General features: G+C 37.3%; 1 long non-coding RNA gene across 2 annotated transcripts in view; it reads right to left on the reverse strand.

The window, feature by feature from the left end:
• LOC116150943 (uncharacterized) overlaps positions 1-12,061 on the reverse strand; it is an 89,440-nt gene that overhangs the window by 58,246 nt on the left and 19,133 nt on the right. Inside the window, exons 1-6 of one of the 2 annotated variants that reach the window (XR_010379438.1) lie at positions 11,704-11,779; positions 6,175-6,322; positions 5,949-6,015; positions 4,691-4,762; positions 3,779-3,942; positions 2,103-2,173 (exon numbers count right to left, since the gene is read on the reverse strand). This is a non-coding gene — a long non-coding RNA (uncharacterized LOC116150943). Of the gene's footprint in view, positions 1-2,102; positions 2,174-3,778; positions 3,943-4,690; positions 4,763-5,948; positions 6,016-6,174; positions 6,323-11,703; positions 11,780-12,061 lie in introns of those variants that run through there. The other variant, XR_004134785.2, reaches the window with a different exon arrangement.

Below are 12,061 nucleotides of genomic sequence, written 5' to 3' on the forward strand. Positions count from 1 at the left end.
GAGAATCGGACTCAGATATGGCAGGGATGTTCAAATTATCAGACTGGGAATTTAAAGCAACTATGATTACTATGCTAAGGGCATCACTGGGTAAAGTAGACAGCAAGCAGAAACAGATGGGCAATATAAGCAGAGAGATGGACATTTGAAGACAGAACCAAAAAGAAATGCTAGAGATCAAAAACATTGTAACAGAAATGAAGATGCTTCTGAAGGACTTTATTAGTAGATCCAAATCTTTGGTGAAAAAAAAAATCTCTGAGATTGAAGATATCACAATGGAAACTTCCAAAACTGAAAAGAAAAGAGATAAAAGACTAAAAAAAAAAAAAAAAAACCCAGAGCAGAATATGTAAAAACTACATAACTACAAAAACTACCCAACTACAAAAGGGGTAACATACACATATGGGTGCACCACAGGAAGAAAGAAACAGATAAATATTTGAAACAATGACTAAGAATTTCCCCAACTTCATGGAAAACAGCTAACCACAGATCTAGAAAGCTCAGTGAACACCAAACTGGATATAAACCCCCAGCCCTACCCCCAAAATTACACCTTGGCACATCATTTTCAAACTAAAAAAAATCAAAGACAAAGAAAAAGTCCTGAAAGAAGCAAGAGGGAAAAAACACCTTACCTATAAAGGAGTAAAGGTAACAATTACATCCAACTCTCCTCAGACCGTGCAAGCAAGAAGAGAGTGGAGTGAAACGGTTGAAGTGTTGAGAGAAAAAACCCTACCAACCTAGAAATCTGCACCCTGCAAAATTATCCATCAAAAGTGAAGGAGAGATAAAGATTTTCTCAGAAAAACAAAAATTAAGGGAATATGTTGCCAGTGGACTTGCCTTGCAGGAAATGTTAGTAGAAGTTCTTTAGAGAGAAGGAAAATGATCTGGTTAGAAATTCAGATCTAAAGACACCAGGAAGAGCACTGAAAAAGGAATAAATGAAAGTAAAATAAATTTTTTAAAATTCTTAATTGAGCTAACAGATAATAGCTTGTCAAAATTATAATAGCAACAAGGTATTCAATTGTATATGCTTTTACATAAATATATATGCTTATATATACTTATGTATATGTGAAGTGAATGACAGTAATGATATGGAATGGAACAGAAGGAAGGAAGGAAGATTTTTTGATATTATAAGGTACTTGCACTGCCTGTGAAGCAGGCATAGCATTATTTGAAGGTGGACTTGGTTTAGTAAGTGTATATTGCAGTCTATAGGGCAGTCATTAAAAAGAAAAAAAGTATAATTAATAGTTAAGAAAGAAGGAAAACCGGAATCATATAAAATGTTCAATTAAATTATAAATAGCAGAGAAAGAGTAGAGGACAAAATAAAAATAGAGAATGAGGACAATAAATAGAAAACAATTTAAAATAAGAAATATTATAAATATTAATCCCACTATATCAATAATCACTTTAACATCTATGGTCTAAATACACTAGAGTCAGAGATGTCAGAGTGGATCAAAAAATAAGACCCAACTATATGTTGTCTACAAGAAACATATATGAAGAAACATCTAGATTAAAAGTAAATGCATGGAGAAAGATATACTACGCTAACACTAATCAAAGGAAAGTGGGAGTAGATATATTAATTTCAAATAGAGCAGACTTTAAAATAAGGAAATTTATCCGGGAGAAAGATGGGCATTACATAATGATAAAGGAGTCAATTCTCCAAGAAGACATAAAACCCTTAATGTGTATGCACCTAACAGAGGACCATCAAAATACATGAGGCAAAATCTGATAGAACTGCAAAGAGAAATAGATGAAACCACTAAGCCACAGATCGATGTCTGTGGTCCTCCAAAATTCACATGTTGAAATGAATCCACAATGTGATGGCAGAACCTTTGGGAGGTGATTAGGTTATAAGAATGGAACTCTCATAAGTGGGATTAAATACCCCTATAAAAGAAGCCCTTATATGTGTGGGTGGGGAGGGCTATGTGGGAACTCTGCATTTTCTGCTCAATTCTGCTATAAACCTGAAACTGCTCTAAAAAATAAAGCCTATTAAAAAACAAAATAAAATAAAATAAAATAAGCCCTTACATCATCAGTCTCACCTGTATATGTAGGAAGGCAGGGTCTATCAATTAGCAACCGCTGAACTCTGATCTCTGTCCTAGAAATTAACCTATTGGAGATGAAACCCATTAGTGGGCTGTAACATCAATTCAGTAGGCATTACCAGCATTTTTTAAAACGTGAACTAAATGAGAGTTTAAAGATAAATAGAATAAAATATATACTGTGACACAGGTATTTTTATTGCTTTTGGCTAAAAAATATATGTATATTTGTACTTCATCAGTATATAAAATATATTTTTGTAAATTCTGATCCAAAAAAGAAGACTGACAAAAACTAATCTACAAGAGGTAGTAAGAGTCTCTTCTACAGCTGATTGACATTACACAGGTATACAACAATTATGATGTAGCATAAATGTTTTTACATTTATTAGCCCACATACATGCAAGAAATTATATCTATAGATAGGTGTTATATGAAATGACTATAAAATAAATTTCTGAAATTAATAACATTCATCTGATTATTATGTTCCTACTACTCTATTTTGGGTGTTAAATATGTAAGTAGGAAATAAAAACAATGCATTCCTGTGCTTTGGTTTTTATCATCATTAAAGCTCAAAATTTTGAATTATAGCTGGAAAAAATACTAATATTTTTATTGTCCCTTCTTGGGACCATTTAATAACTCTATTTTTTTACACTAATTTATTAATTATTTACCATAACCCTAAATCTGAAGATAAAACTCTGGAGATTTTTCTACTTCAGTGTATATGAAATGGATAATCTGATGATCACAAAAGAACTGGTAATCTATATGTTTCCCAAACACAACTCATCTTCTGGGAGATATTAGATATTAAATATTCAAGAAAGTATCTTCCAGTGTTCATAAATATATTTCATATATTCATGTCAAAGAAAAGATAAGTTTAAAACTATGGATAAACAATAAGAAACTGACTGAATGAAATAAGCCAGATGAAAATAAAATGCAACCTGTATGATTCCATTTACATAAATTTTAGGAAATTAAAACTGTTCTATTGACAGATGATCACTGGTTTCTTGGGGACAGGGTCTGGTGAGGGAGAGGATGGTCTGTGATTAGAGAAGTGAAAAGGTGATGTCCTGACATTATAATCATAATATATTTAAGAATATCTGGTTATTATAAGGGACATTACTAGGTGTCATAATAGGGCAAACACATAGGTAATTATTAACTTACAAAATTCTACATTCTTACAACTGAATTTTTATTTAATACTTGGACATTTTCAGGTCTTAAAAATTCATTATAGAAATGATAAAAACATGGTTAGTAGGCAAGAATCCATGCTATAATTTCAAATTGCTAGAAAGACCTAACGAACTGTATTTTCACATCCAACTGAGAGAAACAAGATTCACCAATTATTATTTATACAGTCAGAAACATATATGTGTGTTTATTCCAAATGCATGTCAAAGGCCAAGTTCCTTGTCAAGCTACACAATTCATTGCTTTCAGCAAAAAGAGGACATCTCTAATATGGGCTTCAGGGCTACTATAAAACACATAGCTGCTGACAGAATGACATTCCACCTGCTAAACCTCGTTCCCATGATGAGATCAAGGTAGCTTCTCTACTTCTAGGCTAGTTTGTGAGCCTCACAGGAGCTATTCCACAACATGCTTTTGTTCAGATCTATGAACTCACTTCAGTCTGGAGTCATATCCCACTAAAGATGTGAAGTGTTGGGGTTTCCTGGAAGCCGCTGCCCTTGAACCTGGAGTAGGAGCTTCAGGAGCCATCAGGACACAGATCCTCAGAACCTGCCTCCTTCAGACACCTGATATGAGCTGGGCCACCGGTATGAGGAGCTGCACAGGGAGAGACAGATCCAGCAATCGCTGTGCTTTACTGCTGTAACTGTGTGCCTGGCACCATGCTAGGCACTGGGTTAGTGACAGTGACACTCATACGATTAGTTAGTGATCCTAACAATCAGATGTTACAACGGGCTTCTCATCAGAGCCTTTTTCTTCTCTTTTCCTCATCTATCCCTTAGCAACAAAGTTGAAAAGGAATAAGCAATGGCCTGAATTCATACGACATCCATGATCCCTCAATAACCACAGGGCCATGGACTTACTCCTGTGTTATCACTGAATGTTCACAGTGATCCTGTGGGTAAAGCATTCTTAGCCCCATTTTACAGAGGGGTAAGCTGAGGCTCATAAAGACTTGTCACTGGTCTCACCTCCTGCGCCCCTGCCTTTAGAAGGAAAGTGGCTCCAGGACACCCCTGAGGCAGGACACCACACTCAGGGGGCCGGAAGGCACCCCAGATTTTACCTATGAGACAGCCGGGGCACTGAGCCCCAAAGCGGGAAAAGAGGTGACTTGGATATGGATCCCCTTGTCTCCCCACACCCCAGGGCGGCCCAGCCCTCACCGCAGGAACCCATACCCTCAGCTCAGCCCCAAACACCTGAAGGCGGGTCCTTCTCTTTCCCTAGGGTTATGTTAGTCTGTGTTAAAAAGTCCTCACTGTCGCCCCAATGACGTCAGGTTTCTATGGCAACCGCGATGAGCAGGCAAGACCTTCACACCGGAAATGCCTCCTACCTGCGATCATTTGCTGCCTCCTCTCAGCCTCCCAACGGCACAGGTTCTGTCATCTGCATAAAGAGCTCTGCACTGGGACATATAAATCCGTGAATAGTCAGCACAAGTTTGACATCCATCTATCCATTCTTCCAGTTAACAGGCATTAAAACCAAACTCTACACCATCCCTTTTGTTAAGTTTCAGGCTTCTCCAGAATGGAAATAAGGAATTAACATGTGGAAAGTCTGGTGTCCTAAATTCAGATATTAAATCTAAGAAGAGATGGCTCCTTCCCATTAAGATTTCAACCTGCTCAAGTTTCTTATAATAAATGATTTTAAAATATGCTTTGCTTTAAGCCCTAAGCCTCTCTTCACATCTCTAGTTACTGTCCTCTGTATATATTGTCTCCCCTTTCACCAAAGTTCTACAAAGAATTCTCCACACTCAATTCACATCTCCCTGCACCTCCCCTCCAGCTCTGTCTCTATCCCTCATTAATGGGGCTGGGTTCCCCCAACACTTCCACTGAAATTACACTTGCCAACTCAACAACCACCTCTTTGTCACTTCTACTATACATCAAGAATGTTGAAATGATTGTTTAAATACAGACAAACAGGTATTTCTCCAAGAGGAAAGGATTACCTTCCCCCCAAGAATTCGATTGTTTGGATATAGACAGGATCATACTAGAGTGTGATCAGTCACTGAAAAGCTCAGGTTGTGAAATACCTTCCATGGAGACAGAGTCAGATAATGTATAGGCGGTGGTCTGAATAATGGGCTTTCAAATGAAGCACACTTTTTCTCTGACATAACGCTTTACTGAAACGGATTTTGTAAATATTTTTAGTGCAAGTTAGCAATAATTATTTGTGGTCACTTCAATAACCTTATCTGGTTTTCATTTCTTTCTCAAGGGATTGCCATGTATGAAATAAAATAGCCTTAAATTATATTGCTGTTCCAACTCTGCCATGATTAAATATATTTTCTAAAAGCATTATCTATTATGTCATATTCAGACAATATAATTGTGGTAATAAGGAACTCTTCTGCAGTTTCCTGACTGTTAAGTCAAAATTCTTTTATCACAGCACAGAAATCATGATGCTAGACTTTCTTCTGTATGCATTAAGTGAAATAAAAGAACAAACCCACAAAGTAAGTATACATGAATCCATACTGATTAAATAAAATTTTGAATTAACAAAAGAAATTGGTGACATCAAACTGTGTTTATCAAATAATTCCAAAAAATCTATATATATACCTTCCTTCCATGAGGTGAACCTTCCCCCTCCTACTGCTGAGGTCAGGGCAGACTTAGTTACTCATTTCTAAAGAACAGAGGAAGCAAATGGAAAACAGTTACTGTACACTGGAGAAACTCAACAAACACCACATTAACCCAGTGATGAAGGTCAACATCTCCAGTGACCCAGTGATTTCACCTGAGTATCATGACCTCCCAGATATGATATGACGAGGACACTTACTCTGTGGTATCCTTTCTCAAAGCCAATAACCACAGTCTAATCACAAGTAAACTAATTGTGTATACTCCTCAAGGCTGTCAGGGTCATGAAAACAGTGTGGCAGTTCCTCAGTTTAACAGAGTTATCAGATGATTCAGCAATTCCACACCTAGGTACACAGCCAAGAGAAATGACAACATACAGTTACATAAACACTTGTACACAAATGTACGTAGCATCATTCACAATAGCCAAAAGCAAAAACCACCCAAATATCCACCAACTACCGAATGGATAATGAAAACGTGGTAAGCTATTTGGCAATAGGAAGGAATGAATTACTGATGCATACTACAACATAGATGAACATTGAAAATAATATGCCAATGGAAAGAAGCCGAATATGCAAAATACCACGAATTGTATGATTCCATTTATATGAAATGTCCAGAAAGAGGCCATCAGTATAGCTGTACCCAAGGAATTCCACCCTTTACACCCAGACTTCCAAAAGGTCTGTGGTGTTGGGTTTTTGCCACAGCCCCTCCCTCCTACTCTCCTTTTCTGCAATGTTCAAGCTGCAGTTCAGGTTTCGGTCACGAGGTGGCGCGAACATATCGCCATTTTAAAATTTCTTCGGTGAGGGTATAGCTCAGTGGAAAAGCGCCTGCTTAGCATGCACAAGGTCCTACGTTCAATCCCCAGTACCTCCATTAAAAATAAATAAATAAATCTAATTCCCCACCCCAAGAAATAAAAAATAAAATTTCTTACGAACAAGTTAATTCAACAAAACTACGGTACCTTCCCTTAAAATCCAGCCTATGGATCTATGTACAGAACGATTCTAATTCTATCTGAAAAAATCTGACAGGTGTAAAAGAAGACTGTAAACACATATATTCCACAGCTTGATGAAATGCCAAGTGGCAGCAGCGCACCTTGGCAGTCAGTGGGCAGGTGAAGGGCAGGAAGGAGGCGACTGAGAGAGTGTGAGGTTTGGGATCGTGGTGTGGGCAGCCTGTACAGTAGTGTTTTGTGTCTTGACAGGTGATGACACCGTGTGTGAGAGGAGGGCTGGGCAGCCTATACAAAAGCAGGGTATTCCATCACTTTTCTAGGATATAAAGAAATACATTTTCTAGGATATCTAAACATGAGGCTGGAAGTCCATCTTAGGTATTAACTAAGGGTAAAGCTTCAACTGCGGGCATGTATTTGAGGTGGTAGAGTCAGAAGGGACATAGAAACACACACACACACACACACACACACACACACACACACACAGTCAATTCAATTTTTTTATCTACTTCATTTCCCCATGAAATACAATACAATGAATACAAATTACTTTTGCCAATCTGTTCGCAATTATTTTGTTTTCAAAGTTTTACCAAAGTACTGTTTTTCCTGAGTACAGTATTTCTAAACATTGTATGCAAGTATACTTATAAATTGAAATTGTCCTGCGTCTCTCAAGTCTTACTCCTATTCCCTTACCCAAAGGGGCCTGTTGTCATAGAACAGTGCCTCTTATCCAGACATGTCCCTGTAGGTGAGGGCACACCAACATAGACACCTGCACAGGCTCTTGGCCTTTTCCAAGAGATTTCACATTTTCTTCCTTCTTTCATATCTTGTCTTGTCTTGACTTAATATTAATTCTCAGGATCTTTAAAATATTTTCATGATATTAGCTCTTGTGATTTTTGGCATATTTTAACATGTTGATTGTTCCTGTATATTTTAATGTGAATTCTTAGTTTAAATTACTTGTCAATTTCTCTGTTTGATAGTAAGGATGTTACACAAATTGTGGATATGCACCCAATATCTGAGGGGTCATTTATCTAAAGAGGTGACTGAGGCTCTGACTTGGGCATCTATGATGTGGGACTCATGATACCTGTGTCACAGTGTCCTGAGGGGTGAATGAGAAAGCCTGCCCAGAGTATATGACACCTGGTGGGATTTCATGGGCCCTTTAAATGTTGATATATAGCTGTACAAGTTGGCTGAGCCATGGGTGCTAAGACAGGCACTGTGAAAAGTCATTTCTCATAGTTTCTCCTAATGAGACAGATATCTTTATGAAGGAAGCAAATATCGCTTTGATAAGCCTTTAGTTCAAAGTTTTAAAGACAGAAGGAGCTCTAGGTTCTTGGGGGATTCAGAAGCTAATAAGAGCTGCCAACATCATGCCTGTGTGCTGATCCTAATCCAGTTCCCCACGCTGGGAAGACAGGCCTGCCTTTGACTCACCTGGTGAGCTCAGTGAGAGATGGCACCAGGGCAGCAAGCTGTGGTGTTTACCTAACTGCTGCTCCTGGACTGCTCCATATGTTAACATATTTATAGGAAAATTCTAGACCCATCTCAGTCACCTGTGCAGGGGTCCTCAGATCATGCATCATCTAGCCACATCACACCAGGATTTGAGCCATTTGCTGCCTCCCTGAGAAGCAAAATTCCACTAGCATTTCTTTGACACACAATTATTCATTCTTCTATTCACTCATGGCTAAATATATATTGAGCTCAAAGACTCATACTGTTCATTGGAGGCATCTCATTAACTCTAAAGTGGAAATAAGAGGGAAGTATGAGAAAATTCAAAGGTTAAACCTGAGATGACATGGCTCCTGCACATCAACTTTTATACTTTTAAGGAACTGAAGATGTTAAAAAAAATTCATCTTTGCACCCCTTTTCCCCATTCGGTCACAGGCCTTCTCTCTCTCTCTCTCTCTCTCTCTCTCCTTTTCTCTCCCTTTCTCCCCCACCCAACAAAATCAAAGTCCCAGAAAGCATTTGCGGCATTCCCTGTTAACATTCTTCACTTCCCACTGACCTCTTATCTCACTGCACTATTTGAACCTGTCCCCGTGATTGCAAGGAACGTGCTCTCACCAAGGTCACTACATCCAGCTATTTGTATAAATATGTAATATATGAATATTGCTTCATGACCTCCTAAATTATGCATGCCTTTGCCAGCTGCTTCAGTCACTCTACAACAAATCTTTGACAGTTTCTCAGGCTCTGGAACATGAGGTGCTGGGTACAAACCTAAACTGTCCCGTTCCCTGACTGTGCACTCCTGGGCCAAGTTCTCTGTGTCCCTCAGCTTTTTGTCTACAAAATGGGGATGAACAACAGTACCTATCTTATGGAGTGCTGGGAACATTAAATGAATCAATACAGGAAAATCACTAGGACTTAAGAATTTAGCCTATTTATTTTTCTTATATATCTTTTTTTTTTTAATTGAAGTATAGTCGATTTACAATACTGTGTCACTTTCTGGTGTACAGCATAGTGATTCAGCTGCATATATATATATATATATATATATATATACACACACACACACATACACATATATATGTATACATATATATGTGTATATATATATACATACGCTGTACACATATATATTCTTTTCACTACAGGCTATGACAAGGTATTGAATATAGCTCCCTGTGCTATACAGAAAGACCTTCTTGTTTATCTGGTTTTGTGAAGATTTTCCTTTAGATCCACTTGTACAAGATCTTCTGTCAGAGTTCAGTAGGTACTGTGACAGCTGTTCCACATGTAGATGTATTTTTGATGTATTTGTTGGGGAGGGTGAGCTCCGAGCCCTTCGATTCTGCCATCTTGAAGCCCCTATTTCTCTCATATAGTTTTATTGGTATTCCTATCTTCACGGGCATTAAAAAATAGGATACAGAGTGATGTTTATTCACAATCAGTGACATTTGAGGTGTATGGTTAGTGAGTACGTTAGTTTGCTAGGGCTGTCTTTATTAATTAACAAGAACTTTGTGGCTCAGAACAACAGAAATTCATTATATTATAAGTTTGGAGCTCAGAAATTTGAAATCAAGGTGTTGGTAGGGCCAAGCTTCCTCTGAAGCTTCTAGAGGAGAGTCCTTCCTTTCCTCTTCCAACTACTGGTAGCTCTTGGCTTTCTTGGCTTTTGGCAGCATAACTCCAGTCTCTGCCTCTATTTTCAAATGACCTACTTCCCTGTGTGTGTGAAAGCTCCATCTCCTTTCTATTATAAGGACACTGGTCACTGGGTTTAGGGACCATCCTAAATTCAAGATGATCTCTTCTCAAGATCTTTAACTTAATTGTATCTACAAAGACCCTGTTTCCAAATAAGACATGGGAGTGTCATGATTTGGAAACAATTCAACCCACAACAGTGAGATAAGCAAGTTATAAAATTAAATGTAAAATGAGATCCTATGTTTTGTGTGTAAACATATAAATGTATGCATCCCTCTATAAATATATGATATCTGCATAAGAATCACTCTGGAGGAATATAATCCAGATGAAAACATTAGAAGGGCTTTTCTTTGGGTGGTGGGCATTGAGGTATTATTTATTTCTCTTTGTATGTCATCTATTTTTAACTAAATAAATTCCTATTGTACTTGCAATTATACAAAATATTAAAAAGGCTGGAGAAACATAGGCATTTTCTGACCCAAGCACAGGAAAGCTATCCACTTTAGAATGGCAATATCCCAGAGGCACAGGAAGGGGGACAGAATGTTGGAGGAGCCCCTTTTACAATGTAATAGGACACAGGTTCCCAAATTCCAAACCACACTGATTAAGATCAGTTGTTTAAACTGTTACCTAGTTAACTGAGAAAGGAAAACATGGGATCTCAGTTTGGTTTGTTTGCTGTGTCCTGATGAACAGTAAGGTTGAGGGTCTTACCAGATGAAAAGCACTAGCAGACACTAGTTATACGTGGGGCTCAGTAGCCACCCGGAATCTGTTCATCTCTTAGTCTTGTGACTTGCCTGCCCTGCCCTCACTGTGCCCCAGTTCCCTGATGCTTAAAGTCAGGCAACCATAGCTCCTCCTCATTGGATGTGGTGAGGATTAAATAAGCAAGTATAGGTTTAGCACTTACAACATTGTAGGGACAGAGGAAGTCAAAAAATAACCATTCTTATCATTATCATACCTAAATTGACCATGAGTGTTTATAAGGCCATTTTATTATTATGTGGGATTATACTGATTTACTTGTTCTGACCTCCATAATATTTTGTTTGTAGAAAAAAAAAGCAGTTAACAAAACTGTATGTTGGGTATCATCTCATTGTTCATCTTAAATATGCAGGTTGTATTTGCATAACAAAATTTCTGAAAACAAATATACACTCAACTCTAAGAGTACTTAACCATAAATAGTAGACTTTTAAGGGTTTCTAATGATTTTTTTCTATCTTGAATTTTTATCTTTTAAGGATTCCAAAATAACACGAGGTTACAGATAATTTAAAAGGACATTTGACTAAATAGGACCACAGATCGTTATGGAACAATATCTAATTATCTATTGAACCTAAGTGACAATGAAACATTTTAAAGGCAAATATAAAAGTTTACACAGTTGTGAGCAAAATTTAGCTCTTTTAATTAAAAATTGAAAAGACTCAATTTTCTTATGTAATCAATGACCTGATAAAAACAAGGAAGGACAGGAAATTATTTTAGAAAGACAAAAAATATCACCTTTCTAGGCAAATACTTTAAAAGGCACAGAAAAACTTTTCCCAATCTCTTCTCAAGAGCAGACCAACAGTGAAACTTTGACCTTTCAGCTGATAAAAGAAAATTAAGTTTTAGTTTAACATAAACATACTATTTATATTAAAGCATATTATTTAAACCTTTATAATAAATTCATTCCATTTTAGTCAGTTAGACCATACAAGGTAAAATTCTCTCTCTCTCCCCTCTGCTTTTTATAACTATTTAGAGTGTCCTGTATTCTCTTCTTTCTCATTCTGAAAAAGTCATTCTACTTTAGGGCAAAATTACCTTTTCCTCTACCAAAAATACATCTCCATATCTCATACCTTTTCTTACC

The sequence above is a fragment of the Camelus dromedarius genome, chromosome X, assembly GCF_036321535.1.
Source record: "Camelus dromedarius isolate mCamDro1 chromosome X, mCamDro1.pat, whole genome shotgun sequence".
In the NCBI taxonomy this organism is placed as follows: Eukaryota; Metazoa; Chordata; class Mammalia; order Artiodactyla; family Camelidae; genus Camelus; species Camelus dromedarius.